This window comes from Balaenoptera ricei, chromosome 1, assembly GCF_028023285.1.
Source record: "Balaenoptera ricei isolate mBalRic1 chromosome 1, mBalRic1.hap2, whole genome shotgun sequence".
Classification (NCBI taxonomy): Eukaryota; Metazoa; Chordata; class Mammalia; order Artiodactyla; family Balaenopteridae; genus Balaenoptera; species Balaenoptera ricei.
This window is the reverse complement of record NC_082639.1, coordinates 81,410,736-81,429,713: the sequence shown is the minus strand read 5'-3', so window position 1 is coordinate 81,429,713 and position 18,978 is coordinate 81,410,736.

The following is an 18,978-nucleotide window of genomic DNA, read 5'->3' as shown; positions in this document are numbered from 1 at the left end:
TGCAATGATAATTTAGGCTCTGTGAACTGTGAGGGAGGGGAAGAGAACATGCATCTCTTAAATGCCTATAATGTGTCAAGTTTTTTGCCAGTCTTTTCCCAATTCAAAATTCTTATTAGGTAATTGTTCTTATGTGTGTATGACAGATGAGAAAACTGAAACTCAGAGAAGCAATTGCCCACGGTCACACAGGTACTAAGTGGTAGAGCCAATATTTGAATCCAAGTCTTCTGTGGGTATGATGGGTCGGGGAGACGGTCCAGCCTAATGAGAATCAGGCAATCTCATTCCTAGATATCTGCCCCCCTCCTTTCTTGTGGAAATGGTAACACCAATCCTATCCATTCACTTCACAGGGACTTTGTGGGGCTTAGTACAGTAATCCTTAGAATTTTAGAGGATAGATACTATAGCCATCAAAGACATTGTTTATATTAGTTTCTAGGGGTCAGGCAGTGAGTGGACATTTAGTTCTGGACCATCATTTATGGAGACCAGGAAAGCTGAACACCTCTAATGCAGACATGATCCCCAAATTCAGGTCACCCCTGTGCTCACCCATTTCCATATACCAAATCTGCTCACACAGATTGATTTGTGTATCTGCCCCTCTCCTACTCCTCCAAGTCCTCTCACCAAAATGATACAAAGACAGGACCCTGGGGAAGAAGGCCCAGAAACAAGACTCCTAGCACACAAACTCAATGATAAGCTCACAAATAGTTTCATAATATTTTAAAATAGTTTACATTTTATATCAATAAATATAAAAATAGGTTAGCTTATCACAGAGTACCAAGGTATAGCCAGCAAGGAAACAACTTTTAAACACAGAATGATGGTCACAGCTTTGGGAGCATTTCACGAATGAAGAAGCTTGTGTATAATCAGTGGCACCCACTAATGCCATTCCTGATTCTGTTTCTTTGGTCAAAGGATCTGAATATCTAAAAATGATGATTCTCCTCCAGCTTCTCTCTGCCTCTGGTATTGGGTTGTTTTTCGTCAACAACCTGCTGATTGGTCCTGGCAACGAGGAACAGTGTGTGCATGTTAGCATTCTGAAGGTGGTTTGCAGATTTACTCCCACTGCGTTGATAAACTTCCTCCTTCTTAACGGTTTTCTAGCCTCCAATCCTAATCATTGCCTTCTTTCCAAATTCTCCACATATGTTGCTCAGGAAGCACAAGTAGTTGTAAACCACAGAGGTTGGTTCTCACCAACTGCTGGATTCAACCTGTAGAAAACTGGACAAAGCACAGCCAACCCTTTCAGGAGCCTAGAGCAGCTCCAAAGTGAAGAAAGTGAACTCAAGTTGTATTGTGTAAATTGCACCCCCGAACAGTCTCAGGAAGTATCACAGCTTCCTGATTGCAAACCCAGATAAAGCTGAAGGCCACAGCTGCTAAGGACAAAAGCCACCAACCCAAAAAATGAAGAAAAATGACATCTAAAGGCTGCAGTTGTGAGAAAGTCCCACTAGATATATCGTGGTCTAAAAGAGAATTCAGATAATGGGTTTTGTGTCTCATGCAAATAAAGATCACCTGGCGCTTTGGAATTGTAGAGAAATGGGGAGATCTGAGAGTTCTGACTAGTAATGTTATGAAGTCAGTTTCTGCATGACCATTTCACTGAAGAGCATTTTGAATCTGATGAAGAAGAATGTCAGGGATATGGGTTGAGATGATGGGAGCCTATGAGTTGGGACACTAAAATGGAAAATCTTACCCCTTAAAATCTCTTCTCTGCTCAACTTGCTTTCAGTGCCTGCTGTTAAATATAAAAGCCACTGTGTGCTCTCAGTATTAAGGAAAAAGACTCTGGGAACTCCCTGGCTGTCCAGTGGTTAGGACATTGTGCTTCCACTGCAGGGGGCACAGGTTCGATCCCTGGTGGGGGAACTATGATCCCACACACACACAAAAAGACTCAGCAGCTTGAAAAGGAGATCAGGATTGATTGCAAAGGGCAGAGTTCAAATTCCTTTGCTGACTGGTTGTGTGACTTTGGACAATTTAATCCTAGTTGCTTCACCTGTTAAATGCAAAGAAGAGTATCTACTTGTAGCGTTATTGTGAGAATTGGGGATTATGCATGTAAAAATACCTGAACCAGAGCAGGCATTCAATGCATAATGGTTGTTATGCTGCTATTGTTAACCGATGGCTCTGAAATTTATCATGTAGCACCCAATTTGAAACACAACAGCGCTGGAAACTTCCATTTCTGGTAGTATTATGGGAACAACCCTCCAGATGGAGGCAACTAAAATTCTGGGTAAAATATTTTAAAATAATTGTAAATACATCCAAAGTAAGGAATCTGTTGATTTCAAAACCAGTAGTGAAAGTAGGAAATCTGGTCAGGAAACAAGTGCCAAGCTGGCTATCACCCTGAGGCTTTTTTCAAACTCCAGAGGGTCGTTCCTCCTTGATGCCTGCATGAAGCAGAGCATGGAATTGGGAGTTAAAGCCTGGGCTGACCAAGGTGGAGAGTCTAATAGAAAACCTACCCTATTATACCCTCAGTGCAAGGGTGAATAAGAAATCACACTGCACAGGCGATAATGAAGAAACGCCTATTTTCACCTTGGTGTTGGTGGAAGGGGCAGAAATCTTCCTCAAGAATTCATAAATCATGTTGGTCCTCACATGTATTTTCTGTCAGGATTCACTTTCATTTAAATGCTGAATTTTAGGTTAAAATTTTAATCTAACTATAGTCCCAGATTGGTAGCACTCCAGGCAAATGATAGAAACTAATGGAAGTTTCTCTGGAGGAACCTAACTTTAATTCAGATCTCAAAGAATTCCTGCCTGTTGAGTTCTAAGGAAAATTTTAAATTTTATTTTATTGAATTATAATTAACATACAATATTATATGAGTTTCAGGCATATAACATAGTGATTCGATATTTTTATGCATTATGAAATGTTCACCACAATAAGTCTAGTTACCATCTGTCAGGATACAAAGTTGTTATAATATTATTGACCATATTCCCTATGCTGTGTATTACATCCCTGTGACTTATTTATTTTACAGCTAGCATTTTTTTTCATGATTCTTTGTTTAAGTAATTAATTAATTAATTTATTTTGGCTGCGTTGGGTCTTAGTTGCAGGCACACGGGATCTTGGTTGAGGCATGCGGGATCTTTCCGTTGTGGCATGTGGGCTCTTCGTTGCGGCACTCGGGCTTCTCTCTAGTTGTGGCATGCGGGCTTCTCTCCAGTTGTGGCATGCAAGTTTTTCTCTTCTCTAGTTGTGGCTGGCGGGCTCCAGAGCGCACAAGCTCAGTAGTTGTGGCACATGGGCTTAGTTACCCCGTGGCATGTGGGATCTTAGTTCCCCAGCCAGGAATCGAACCTGCATACCCTGCATTGGAAGGCAGATTCTTTACCACTGGACCACGAGGGAAGTCCCTAGAATTTTTTTTAATTGAAGTACAGTTGATTTACAATGTCGTGCCAATCTCTGCTGTACAGCACAGTGACTCAGTTATACACATATAAACATTCTTTTTTTAATATTCTGTTCCATTATGTTTTATCCCGGGAGATTGGATATAGTTCCTTGTGCTATACAGTAGGACCTTGTTTTTTTATCCATTCTAAATGTAATAGTTTGCATCTTCCAACCCTAAACTCCCAGTCCATCCCTCTCCCTTCCCCCCCCCCCCCCTTGGCAACCACAAGTCAGATCTCTCTGTGAGTGTGTTTCTGTTTTGTAGATAGGTTCATTTGTGCCATATTTTAGATTCCACATATAAGTGATATCATATGGTATTTGTCTTTCTTTTTCTGACTTACTTCATTTAGTATGATAGTCTCTTTTTGTTTTGTTTTATTTGTTTATTTATTTATTTTTTGGCTGCCGTGGGTCTTCATTGCTGTGCATTGCTGTGCACAGGCTGCTGTGTGCGGCGGAGCGGGGGCTACTCTCTGATGTGGTGCACGGGCTTCTCACTGAGGTGGCTTCTCTTGTTGCAGAGCATGGGTTCTAGGTGCGTGGGCTTCAGTAGTTGCAGCACGCATCCATGCTACGTTGCATCCATGTTGCTGCAAATTGCATTATTTTGTTCTTCTTATGGCTGAGTAGTATTCCATTGTATATATGTACCACATCTTTATCCATTCATCTGTTGATGGACATTTAGGTTGTTTCCATGTTTTGGCTATTGTGAATAGCACTCCTATGAACATAGGGGTGCATGTATCTTTTTCAGTTATAGTTTCGTCTGGGTATATGCCCAGGACTGGGATTGCTGGATCATATGGTAATTCTATTTTTAATTTTCTGAAGAACCTCCATACTGTTTTCCATAGTGGTAGCACCAACTTACATTCCTACCAACAGTGTAGAAGAGTTCCCTTTTCTCCACACCATCTCCAGTATTTGTTATTTGTCTACGTTTTAATGATGGCTATTCTGAAAGAGCCAGTATTGCCAAAGCGGTCCTGAGGGAAAAAAACAAAGCAGGAGGCATAACTCTCCCAGACTTCAGACAATACAAAACTACAGTAATCAAAACAGTGTGGTATTGGTACAGAAACAGACATACGGCTCAGTGGAACAGAATAGAGAGCCCAGAAATAAACCCGCACACCTACAGTCAATTAATCTTCCACAAAGGAGGCAAGAATATAAAATGGGAAAAAGAAAGTCTCTTCAGCAATGGTTCTGGGAAAGTTGGACAGCTGCATGTAAATCAATGAAATTAGAACACACCCTCACACCATGTACAAAAATAAACTCAAAATGACTTAAAGACTTAAACATAAGACATGTCACCATAAAACTCCTAGAAGAGAGCATAGGCAAAACATTCTCTGACATAAATCGTACCAATGTTTTCTTAGTTCAGTCTCTCAAGGCAATAGAAATAAAAACAAAAATAAACAAATGGGACCTAATTAACCTTGCAAGCTTTTGTACAGCAAAGGAAATCATAAAAAAAAAAAATGAAAAGACAATCTATGGAATAGGAGAAAATATTTGCAAACAATGTGACCAACAAGGGCTTAATCTCCAAAATATACAACTCATACAACTCAACAACAACAAAAAACAAACAACCCAGTCAAAAAATGGGTAGAAGATCTTAATAGACATTTTTCCAAAGAAGACATACAGATGGCCAGTAGGTACATGAAAAGATGCTCAGTATCACTAATTATTAGAGAAATGCAAATCAAAACTACAATGAGGTACTGCAATTTTTTAAAAATTAATTAATTTATTTTTATTTATTTGTTTTTGGCTGCACTGGGTCTTCATTGCTGTGCGCGGGCTTTCTCTAGTTGCGGTGAGCGGGGGCTACTCTTCGTTGCGGTGCGCGGGCTTCTCATTGCAGTGGCTTCTCTTGTTGCGGAGCATGGGCTCTAGGCACATGGGCTTCCGTAGTTGCAGCACGCAGGCTCAGTAGTTGTGGCTCACAGGCTCTAGAGTGCAGGCTCAGTAGTTGTGGCGCACGGGCTTAGTTGCTCCATGGCATGTGGGATCTTCCCGGACCAGGGCTCGAACCCGTGTCCCCCGCATTGGCAGGCAAATTCTTACCCACTGCACCACCAGGGAAGCCCTGCAATTTTTTTTTTTAATCACAAGACAAACATTGAAAACAAGACACCATGAATGAGAACCATCAGAAACAAATTTCAGCAAATATAGACCAACAGATGTTTCAGATGTTGGAATTATTGACACAAAAAAGGAAATATCTATGTTTAATATATTTAAAGAAATTAAATGAATGTTTGAAATTACGAGCAGAGAATAATGACAATAAAGAATGACCAAGCAGATTTGAAAGCAAATAGAACTTCTAGAAATAAAAAGGGAACAAAGAACAGATGGGATAAATAGAAAACAAATAACAAGATGTTAGACTCAAACCCAACCATATCAATAATCCCATTATATATAAAGGTAAATGGTTTAAACCAGTGCTGTCCAATACAGCAGCTACTAGCCACATGTGGCTGTTGAGCACTTAAAATGCAACTTGTGTGACTGAGGATCTGATTTTTAAATTTTAATTAATTTAAATTTAAACAGGCATATATGGCTGGTGGCTACCGTATTGGGCAGCACAGTTCCAAACATTCCAATTAAAAGACAGAGATTATCTGAGCTAATGAGAAAGCAAGATCTAATTATATGCTGCCTACAAAAAAGATCTATTTTAAATATAGACACAAATAGGTTAAAAGTAAGAGAATAGAAGGAGACGTATCATGATAAAACTAATTAAAAGAAAGCCAGTGAACCTGTATTAATGTCAGACCAAACTGATTTCAGAGGAAAAATTACCAGAGATAAAGAGATTCATTTCATGGGGACAGAGGGAACAATTCCTCAAGAAAATGTCACAGTCCTAAATATTATGCAACTAAAAAACAGAGCTTCAAAATATATGAAGGAAAAACTAACAAAACTGCAAAGAAAAAAGATATACACACAATTACAGTCGGATTTTTCAACTCTACTCTCTAAATAATTGGTAGAACAAATAGATATAAGCAACACTATCAATAAACTTGATCAACTGACATATATAGAACATTCTATCCAACAAGAACAGAATACATATTCTTTTTTTTTTTTTAATTTATTTATTTTTGGCTGCGTTGGGTCGTCGTTGCTGCGCGTGGGCTTTCTCTAGCTGTGGCGAGCGGGAGCTACTCTTTGTTGCGGTGCACGGGCTTCTCACTGCAGTGGCTTCCCTTGTTGCAGAGCATGGGGTCTAGGTGCGCAGGCTTCAGTAGTTGTGGCTCCTGGGCTTCTAGAGTGCAGGCTCAGTGTTTGTGGTGCACGGGCTTAGTTGCTCTGCGGCATGTGGGATCTTCCCGGGCCAGGGACAGAACCCGTGTCCCCTGCATTGGCAGGTGGATTCTTAACCACTGTGCCACCAGGGAAGTCCCTACATATTCTTTTAAGGTACACATAGAGGACTTCCCTGGTGGCACAGCGGTTAAGAATCCACCTGCCAATGCAGGGGACACGGGTTCGGTCCCTGGCCCGGGAAGATTCCCACATGCCATGGAGCAACTAAGCCCATGCGCCATAACCACTGAGCCTGTGCTCTAGAGCCACAACTACTGAAGCCCGAGCACCTAGAACCTATGCTCTGCAACAAGAGAAGCCACTGCAATGAGAAGCCCGTGTACCACAACAAAGAGTAGCCCCCGCTCCCCACAACTAGAGAAAGCCCGCGTGCAGCAACGAAGACCCAATGCAGCCAAAAATAAATAAATAAAAATAAATTTCTAAAAAAAAAAAAATTAAACTACATTAAAAAATAATAATAAAAGTAAAGTACACATAGAGGGACTTCCCTGGTGGTCCAGTGGGTAAGGCAAGACTCCACGCTCCCAATGCAGGGGGCCCAGGTTCGATCCCTGGTCGGGGAACTAGATCCCACGTGCATGCAGCAACTAAGAGTCTGCATGCCGCAACTAAGAAGACCATGTGCTGCAACAAAGATCCCGTGTGCCGCAACTAAGACCTGGAGCAGCCTAAATAAATAAATAAATAAATATTAAAAAAATAAAGTACACATAGAACACATACTCTTTCTAAAGTGAAAAAATAAGATTATTTACCAAGATAGACCATATTCTGAGCCACAGAAGAAATACCAATGTATTTAAAGTGATTAAAATATGAAAAATTTATTTCTGATCATAATGGAATTAAATTAGAAATCAATTACAGAAAGATATCTTGAAATATCCAAACATTTAAAAACTAAATATCAAACTTCTAATTATCACATGAGTCAAAGAGGAAATCAAAAGGGAATTTAGAAAGTATTTTGAACTGATAAAAATAAAAATACACTTATCAAAATCTGAGGGATTCAGCAAACAGTGCTTAGAGGGAAATTTATAGCACTGAATACCTATATTACAAAAGAAGGAAAATATTACCCCAGCTTCCACCTTAAGAAACTAGAAAAGGAAGAAAAAATTATACCTAAGGTAAGGAGGAGAAAGGCAATAAAAAGATAAGACCAGAAATCAATGAAAGGAAAACAGAAATAATAAACCTCTAGCTAGATTTATGAGGCAACTTATCAAGTTGCCATAAGAATGAGAAAGGTGATATCACTACAGATGCTACAGATATCAAAGGATAATAAAGAAATTATGAATAATTTTATTTTTTATTATTTTTAGATGAAGTATAGTTGATTTACAATGTTGTGTAATTTTATGTCAATAAATGCAACAACTTACAAGTGGATAAATTCATTGAAAGACACAATCTGCCAAACTTCACTCAAGAAGAAATAGATGACTTGAATTAGCCCTATATCTACTTAAGAGCTTGAACTTAAGCCTTCCCACAAAGAAAACTACTCCTGACTGGCTTCACTGGTAAATTCTACTAAATATTTATGGAAGAAATAATACAAATTCTATAAAAACACTTCCAGATAAGTGCAGAGGAGAGAATATTTATCACATACTACGAAGCCAGTATTACCCTGATACTGAAACCAAAGAAAGACATTATAAGGAAACTGCTGACCAATATCCCTCATGAACATAGATGCAAAAATTCATAACAGTTTTAGTCAACCAAATCCAAAAATACATAAAAAGGATAATACATCATAACCAGGAGAGTTTTATTCCGGGAACACAAGCTTAGTTTAACATTTAAAAATTAACTGATATAATTCACCATACTGACAGACTAAAAAACAGAAAAACCATATGCTTATCTCAATAGATGCAGAAAAAGCATTTTTCCTGATAAAAATTCTAATCAAACTAGTAATAGAAAAGACTTTCTTGACCTAATAAGGTATATTATAGAAAATCTACAGCTAACATCATACTTAATGGTGAAAAACTGAAAATTCTTTCCCCCTAAGATCAGTAACAAGGCATGCATGTTTGTTCTCACCATTTCTATTCAATATTATGCTGGCAGTTCTAGCCAGTGCAATAAGTCAAGAAAAAAAATTAAAGGTATACAGATTGGGAAGGAAGAAGAAAAAAATAACTATATTTGCTGACATCATGATTATCTTTGTAGATAATCCTATGGATTCTACAAAAAGAATGTACTAGAACTAATAGGCAAATTTAGCATGAGTTCAGGATACATGATCATAGTGCAAAAATCAATTGTGTTTCCATATATAAGCAATGAAAAATTAGAAATTAAAATTACAAAAGCAATACCATTTACAATAGCATAAAAATATGAAATAGAAATAAATTTGACAAAAGATGTACAATAACTATATAATGATAACTAGAAAACATTGGTGAAAGAAACTAAAGAAGACCTAGAAAGATGGAGAGATATATCATGTTCATGGAACAAAAGACCTGAGATTGTTAAAGCATCAGTCCTCCCCAAATTGATTTATTATCCCAGTTAAAATCCCAACAGGTTTTAAAAAAATAAATTGATGACCTGATTCTGAAATTTATATAGAAATGAAAAAGACTTAGAATAACTAAAACAACTTTGAAAAGAAAGCAGACAAAACCAGAAAACAAAAATAAAGTTGGCGTACTTACACTACTGGATCTCAAAACTTATAAAACTACAGTAGTTAGGACAGTATGGTATTGATGTAAAGATAGACAAATTAATATAACAGAATAGTCAAGAAAGAGTCAAAGGCATATAAGGTAACTTGATTTTCAACAAAGGTACCAAGGTAATTCAATGGGGGGAGAGAATAATCATTTCAACAAATGGTGTTGGAACAATTGAGTAGCCATATGGAAAAATATCAACCTTGATTCTGCATCCTACCAATTAAAAATTAACTCAATGTATCATTGACCAAAACATATAGAATTAAAACTGTAAAATTTCCAGGTATAAATGTACAAGACGATGTTACTTACCTGGGCTTTGTCAAAGATTTTTTTTTTCTGTTTTGTTATATTCATTCATCTGTTTTAAATTTTAGAAGTTTTGTCAAAGATCTTTTTAAAATATGACACAAAAATCATAACTATAATAGAAACATCAATAACTTATATTTCATCAAAATTTAAAACTTTTTCTCTTTGAAGGACACCATTAAAAAATTAAAAGGCAAGCTACAGACTGGGAAAAGATATTTGCAAAATATATCTATGACACAATTCTTATATCTAAAATATGTCAAGAATTATTATAATTCAATAATAACAGAACAAACCAATTTAAAAGTAGGCAAAACATTTAAACAGACATTTCACCAAAGAAGATGTATGGATGGCAAATAAGCACATGAAAAGATGCTCAGCATCATTAATCATTAGATAATTCAAATTAAAACCACAGTGTGATACAATTACATATCTACTAGAATAGCTACCAGCAAAAAGCCTCATAATACCACAAGGATGTGGAGAACTGGAATGCTCATTGACTGCTGGTGGGAATGTAAAATGGTACAACCACTTTGGAATACCCTTTGGCAGTGTCTTTAAAAAAGTTAAACATATGCATATAATATAATTCAGCTATTCCATTCCTAAATATTTACCCAAGAAATGAAAGCACATGTCCATAACAAGATGTACATGAGGGGCTTCCCTGGTGGCGCAGTGGTTGAGAATCTGCCTGCCGATGCAGGGGACACGGGTTCGAGCCCTGGTCTGGGAAGATCCCACATGCCGCGGAGCAACTAGGCCCGTGAGCCACAACTACTGAGCCTGCCCGTCTGGAGCCTGTGCTCCGCAACTAGAGAGGCCGCGATAGTGAGAGGCCCACGCACTGCGATGAAGAGTGGCCCCCGCTTGCCGCAACTGGAGAAAGCCCTCGCACAGAAATGAAGACCCAACACAGCCAAAAATAAATAAATAAATAAATAAAAATTAAAAAGCTCTTTGTCTTTAAAAAAAAAAAAAAAGGTTATCTCACAAGTTGTTTGTGGAAATATGAAGCATTATTGTCTTAAAAAAAAATTAAAAAGATGTACATGAATGTTCATAACAACTTTATTTGTAGTAGCCAAGAACTGGAAATATCCAACAAGTGACAAGATAAATGGTGTTATAGCCGTACAATGGAGTACTATGCAGAAATAAAAACAACAACAACAACAACAACAATAACAATTGATAGACCTAACAACATGGACAAATTCAGAATAATTTTGTTGAGTGAAAGAAATCAGACTCAGAAAAAGAAGTCATGTTGTATAAATCCATATGTGTAAAATTCTAGAAAATGAAAATTAATCTATAAGAAAGCAAATCAATGATTGTTTGACAAGGGGTAGTGGTAGGGAAGAACTGGAGAAAAGAATTACAAAGTGACATAAGGAAACTTTTAGGGATGAAGGATTTATTTATTATACTGGTTGTGGTGATGATTTCATGAGTATATGCATATGTCCAAATTCAACAAAGTGTACACTTTGAATATGTACAGTTTATTGTATGTTGATTATGCCTCAGTAAAGCTGTACCAGAACACCTCAATGCATTAAAAAGAAGTCAGACATAGCTGAAGAAAGAATTAGAAAACTGGATCTGAAGATATTATCCACATGTATTAGACTGAGATAAAAAGAGGAACATATTATAAAGAGACTAAGGCTAGTGTAAAGGTCCAACAAACAGAGTTCCAGGAAAATATAATAAGAATGCAAAAGAGCCGGTATTTCTTAGATTCAGGAAACCCAGTGAATTTCAAGCAGCATGTATAAAAAAAAAAGTCTCCCCTAGACACATCATAGTGAAATCATAGTGAAATAGCAGAATACAAAACAGTTGAAAGAGAGAAAGAGAGAGATCTTAAAGTAACCAGAGAGAAAAAAAAAATCACCTATAAAATGAGCAATTAGGGACTTCCCTTGTGGTCCAGTGGTTAAGACACCACGCTCTCAATGCAGGGGGCCCAGGTTCGATCCCTGGTTGGGGAAGTAAGATCCCACATACCGCAACTAAGCAGGTGTGCTGCAACTACTGAGCCTTTGTGCTCTACAGCCCGCGCGCCGCAACTAGAGAAGCCTGCGCACCACACCGAGGAGTCCACATGCTGCAACGAAGAGCCAGCACAGCCATAATACATAATAAATTAATTAATTTTAAAAAATGAGCAATTACACTCATAATTTACTTTGTAAGAGCAACTACGGAAGAGAATATATTGTAAGAATTTCTTCAATGTGCTGAGAGAAGATAGCTATCAACCTAGAAGTCCATGTCCAGTGAAGCTTTATTTCAAGAAAAGGTATTATACAAAGAATATTTCTAGGAAATCAAAACAGAGAAAAGAAATAAAAACAGCCCTCCCTGCTCCCAATAACCTGAGAAAATGTGTCACACAAAGACCCTCACTAAAGGAGATCCTAAAGGATGTACTTTAGCAGAATAAAAAATGAAAAAACCTGAGGTGCAAAAAGGACCATTGAATAAACATATTGGTAAATATGAGGTCACATCTCAGCAAATATGGACTATGGAAAAACATACTATAACAATGTCTAATTTTTGGAGGGAAAATAGACTAGAATAAAAATACTGAGGGACTTTCCTGGTGGTCCAGTGGTTAAGACTCCAAGCTCCCAACGAAGGGGCACAGGTTTGATCCCTGGTCGCAGAACTAAGATCCGGCATGCCGCATGGCACGGCCAAAAAACAAAACAAAACAAAGCAAAAACAAAAATACTGGGCTTATAGTAGAATTAAAATTGTCCAAAGTCCTTGATTATTTAGAGGTAAAGACAGTTACTTCAGACTTTAAGTCAGCATGCTAAACCAGCTAGTGTAATCACTGAAATAATAGACAGTGCATATGCTTTCCAAACAATTAGAGGGAAATGGAAGTAGAAGAAAAAAATCAATTCAAGAGGAGGCAAAGCAAGAAAGAGAAAAAAAAGGAACAGATAGTAACAGGATCTAGAGCGTTTAGAATGGTGCCTGATGTTATCATTTTAATAATTATTATTATTCTTTTATTAAAGAATAATATACACGTATATAATATAATAATTTGTTGTTATTATTATAACTGTTATTTCTGTGTCGATAAACCTCTCTGTGGCATTCAAGACAAGGACCCTTTAACAAGCATGTTCTACTGGTTCTCATAGTTCCTTGATGTTAACAAGTCAATAATACTAATTAAAAGACAGTAATCTGTAGGGATTTAAAAGCTCTATGATTCTCAAGGTTTATAACCTTAGGCCAGTCATTTCCTCATCTATAAAATAAGGCAGTCGGAGGGGTTGGAAGACAAGTTCAAATTGGATGGTTCTGTATTTTTAAATCCTCATTAACCTAAAGAATGAGAAAATCTCCTGACTCAGACCAAAAACAAACAAACAAAAGGGGAGGGGAGGGTGTTCAGAAATAGTTTATTTGGGTGAGTGGCCATCTCGCAACACTCACAACAGACACAAGAAGTTCTGTCCCCACAGAGTAGGAAGCAGTAGGTCTTTTTACCCCATACCAGAACCTGACAAGCTTGGAGGCCACTGACCAGGGACAAAGGAAAGCCCCCACTCAGAAGAGACTTGTCAAAGTTACCCTTCCCGGCCAGGATGGAAGGGATTCCAGAGGCTCTCAGAGGAGCCAGCAGGCTCAGAGCTCTGCACCAAAGCACTGGGGTTGGGCTGCCAGACAGCAAGAAGCTATCAAACAAACCCACTCTCCTTACCCCTAATTACAAAAGACTTTTCAAATGCACCCTTGTCGTCTGAAAGCCTTGATTGTTGAACTTCTTGAATCCCCCTACCTGTCATCCTCCTAATTCACAGATGCAAATGCCTACCCTTTATGCATTTTACATACACTGTGATACGATGATGCACTTCAGATCTAGGTGTTGCCAAGGGAACTCAGGTATCAAAGATAACTGGCTCAGCTTCCAAAGGTAAACCAGGCCTGTGTGATGGATGCTGAGGGAGGAGGGCAGAGAGCCTCTTGGGAAGTTCCCTTGAATTTAGGTGTGGTGTGATTCCTTCTGTTCCCAAGAATGGTTTTATCTAATCTACCTTGAAACTGCCCCACTGACTGACTGCTTTATCACTAAAAAATCTACTGAACTAAAGTTCCTCCTCTGCAGCTTTTGAAGATGGAATCTGCCCTGTCTGAAAGCAGTGTCATAAGCAAAATAGTATGTGTACAAGGATGTTCACCAGAGCACTGTTTAAAATTTTGGAATATCAGTAAAAACCCATCAGCAGAGTTGTGGGCAATATATTGTAAAGCTAGGAATTCGACATGTAGCAAAGCAAGTCACTGAGTGGTATATAAAGTATGATTCCATTGTGATAAAAATCAATGGTAACAATAATAATTTTAGTATATGTAGGGAAAAAATTGGAGGAATGTGGGCCAAAATGTTAACAATGATACTTGGGGATGGGATGAAGTGGGATGGAATTTGGGAGATTTCGAGATTTCGCTGTATGTGCTGTGTTTATAATGTTTCAGTTTTATATAACTTTGTATTCCTTTTGGATCAAAACAAGAGAAGAAGTGAGGAAGGAAGGAAAGACGGAAGGAAAGAAAGGCAGTGTTAGAAACACTTCATTCCTTGGACCCCTGGGTCTTGATGTTGTACCCTCTCCTTAGCCAAGATGAGGATTGGTGCTGAGTTGCTTTCACGGTCAAATGCTTTTTCCTCAAGACAGAGGCACTCTATTTCCATAGTTGCAGATTTTATTCCACAGAACGCAACAGCAGCTTATTGCCTTCACTCATTTGCAATGGCTCTGTTCTCAACAGGACATGTTGTACCAGTAGGCATTTATATATTAGAATACATGTAGTATTTGACCACTGAGTTTGAAATTTATTTATATATCACTTTTGGTTAAACTGATAAAGTCATTTTTTTCTATTTTAGAGTTTACTTTTTAAAAAAGTACTCAATTTATGAGGATATTTATTGCAACAGAAAGAATGGAGAATTTCAAGGTGCTGAGATTAAAATCTGATGTAGGGGCTTCCCTGGTGGTGCTGTGGTTAAGAATCCTCCTGCCAATTCAGGGGACACGGGTTCGAGCCCTGGTCCGGGAAGTTCCCACATGCCATGGAGCAGCGAAGCCCACGAGCCACAACTACTGAGCTGTGCGCCATAACTACTGAAGCCCACATGTCTAGAGCCCGTGCTTTACAACAAGAGAAGCCATCACAATGAGAAGCCTGTGCATCGCAATGAAGAGTAGCCCCCGCTCACTGCAACTAGAGAAAGCCTGTGCGCAGCAACGAAGACCCAATGCAGCCAAAAAAATGAATAAATAAAATAAATTTATAAAATCTGATGTAGACTACCCATTCAAAACTTTAAGGTTCCTATGGCTCTTTAAATTTTAAACATGTCTATACATGCACAACTGGAAATTCTGACCCCAAATATTGCCTCAGTTTACTGGATGTTTCCAGGAAAAATATAAGTTCTTTTACTTCATGTCTAGAGACCCAGCCTAACAAAACTTGGCATATTTTCGTAGGTTTTTTTTGTTTGCAATTTATTTCATTCATTCACTCATTCAATACATATCTATTATTATCAACATTAAAAAAGAATAGCTTACATTTAATAGGTATATACTACTTGCTGGTAGTTAACACAAGCTAGCATTTAATTCCCATTTATTACCTGCTGCTTTTAATGCCTTCTTTTTGCCTGGCATTGGAGAGGATACAAAGATGACCTGGACCCTGAAGGTATATAGATGATCCAAATATGGCTCTGTGCTCAAAAGGAGGGTCAGCTACTAGGTTATGCCATTGCTAGACTGAATAAATGACTTCCCACCAAGGAAATCGAGAAAGCTTCATGAGAGAGATGGCATTACATTTGAGTCTTTAAGCAAAGGATTTGGTTATCTGGAGAAGAGGGAGGAGGGACATTCCAGATAAGGCAGAGATGGGAATGTGCAGGCTCCTGGGTGTACTGGGGCTCAGGTTTGTGGTACATGAAGGGGAGACACAGGAAAGAAGGCTAGAGGGGCAGATGCCAAGGGTATTCCCCTAATGAGGGCCAGTGAATCATTTATCCCAACATCTTCATTTTAGAGATGAAGGCACTAAAGCCCACAGAGAAAGGAAGTCTCCTCAGTTATTCAGTAGTAGGGATGGAATTAAACCTCAGGCTCTCTTGGTTCCCACATTTGTGCTTCCAGTTAGCCTGGGACAGATCAAGGACTGCCTAGAATGGTAGGCTAAAGCTTGGTGGTCATCTCAACGCAGAGGGGAGTCGCTGAAAGTTTTGAGGAAGATGTGAGTAGCAAAGGCGAGACAGGGGCTAAGATGATTTGAAGGTTTCTAGGCTAAGAGACTGGGAATCTGGAAATTATATTTTGGTAACTCCAATTTCATATCACAGGGTCTCTGTTAACACAGAATTAGATCTAGAAAAACAGTGCTTAGTTCAATTTAAAACAATCAGTTGATCCCCCCAAAAAATCAGTTGTTTGATTGAATGTAAAGTAACTATTTGATTGAATGTAACCTCTTTAAAAAAGTCATGTCTTTAGACACAGATTCTAGTTTAAGAGTATGTTAAGGATGGTTGGAGAAAGTGGGTCCAATCTGTAATGGGTGTCAGGTACTCAATATGCCTCCTCTGAGTATTTGTTTCTTCCCTTGAGAGATGAAGACTGTCACTTGAGTCCACACCACCATATACCTTGTATTCTCTTTACATTTGAAAAAGAAATCAAATATTGACTCCTTTTTTGGAATTCTTTACTAGAGGCTTATTTTAGTTACATTTAAATTTTACTCTCCTCACTAGCAGCATCTCCTGGCACCACATAGGATAGCAACAGAGATCAATAAAAGAGGTTTTGGCCACAGACACACAAAGCCTCCCAGTCAGCAGCAGGAGTCTCATTCCCCTCACCTGTAGAATTACAGGCCAGAGATGCACCTCACGATCACTGACGCTCTCAAGGGGAGGCAAAGAGCAGAGTCAGACTGTCTGGGTTTCAATTCCAGCTCTGCCACTCGTGAGTCGTGAGATCTTGGGCAAGTCATTCAATGTTTCTGTAGCTGATTCTCATCTGTAAAATGGAGCTAGCTAATGATAACTCATCCCGGGTTTGTGCTGGTTGTGAGAATTGCTAGGCAATGGGCTAGTGTAGTTGACCACAGTGCCAGGCATGTTGAAAGCATCTTTTCAACGTTAAGCTATATGAATTGGCTCACCCACACCTCAGGACAGACAAACCGCTCAGAAAACAGCATTCCTGATAGGAGTTGTTGGTTCCCAAGTTGTAGCACCGTGCCCTTATTTTAGATAAACTCTAGAACTGAAAATATAACAAAACCACTTCACAGTTTATGTCTCCAGGGTCAATTGTTTTGAGAGCATTACTAAGAGCCTTTAAGGAAGATGTAATTTCCACATCTTTGATTCATGTAAAACTATCCGCCCCAAACCAAAACTGACTCTCTCTCTCTCTCTCCCATTCTGGCCTGCTTCCCAGCTGTTCACATTCCCTCCGGGATTGTCAGAAGCTCCCCTTGCTCCGCAGGAGCCAAAGAAAAGTAAACATCTCGGTCAGGCAGGCACCCCACCCATCATTTTATTTTCCTAAATCACTCCTTTAGCTAATATTTCTGTGACAGACACGCGACGCATCTGGCTCCAACCAAATATTTTCAGTCACTCGGATTCCAAGGTAAATATTTGCCAGTTCAATTGCAGTAACATTGGTAGCCTGAAGCCGGGCGTCATCAATCAACTTTCAATCAGGGCCCGCGCAGCCTTAAGGGTGTAGCGGCCCCGCCCTTTCCCGTGAGCCCCCGCGCGGCCTCTGCCCCGCGCTTCCTGTCCTGCGTGCTGGGGGCTGGATCTTTCCTGAGGCCTGTGCCGGCGAAGCGCAGGGAGGAAGGGTGGCCGGTGTGCTGAGTTGCTTCGTTCTCAGAGGTCGTTTCTTTTTCAGGAGGTGTTGCTTTTTACCTACACTCCACGACTTGTCGAAGGGTGTTGGTTGTGGCCATTTGGAAGTGTCGAGACACACCAGGGAAGTGTTAGGAAGTCTTTGAGGACGCGTGGTGATAGACGTGATTTGAGGTGGAAGGGCCGGGGAGATGCCTCCTAAAGCCTGTTGCTATTACTTAAATTGCTGCCTTAAGAGACTCCTAACATGGGCCCTAGGCTTTTGAGCTAAATGAATAAACTGGGCTTTGTGCTCTATCAAGTCATTTGCACTTCAGTGAGAAAGCCTTTTCTTAAAGAGGTGCATTTTATGCAGGAAGAATAATAAAGGAGGAATGAGGAGACAGGAAAATGGGGGGGGGGAGAGGGGCGGGTAGGGTGGGTGTGTATTAGAAGCAAACTTCCTGCCTCATTCTGTGGCTGGGCTTCCTAATCTTTTGGGGGTCCTTTTGAGACGCAATGAAAGGTAAGGACCCTTTGCTGTGTGGCCGCTGTGTTCATGCCAGGGGTTTCCCCCAGAAGTCGGGGCGGGGGGTGCTTTTCCTTCCATCCCTGTGCCACAGGGTGGCCTTACCCTGCCCTGCTCCTGCCCCAGGGCAGCGTCTCCTGCCTGAGCCCGCCCTGCGCAGGAGCCTGCCTGAGAGCACACCCTCGCCCTTCCTTGTGTTGCCAACTTATTAACAACAAATAAGCCAATTAAATGGGAACGAAATCTTTTCCCCAGGAAATGATCTGTGAACACAGTGTTTTGCCTATAATCTGAGGAGATTCGTGAATCCCCAGAACCCATCCACATACTCCCTTGGGGGAGCCGTCCACCCCAGGTCAGGAAACCTTAGATTTTAGCTATAGCATGTTCTGGGCCTGAGGACAGGGACGTTCCTTGTCTTGCCCAGGGGCCGGACTAGGGTGCAGAAAGTAAGGCATTCCCCATGGGCACAAAATTTAAGGGGGGGGGGGCATCAAAAAGGTCAGAAATGAAGATAAATAATGTTTTAATGCAATATGATGAACAATCAAATGTGCAAACTACGGCTATGGCTTGTCACCTTCTTTTGTAAACAAAATTTTATTGGAACCAGGGTTCCAATAGGATGAGATGGGTG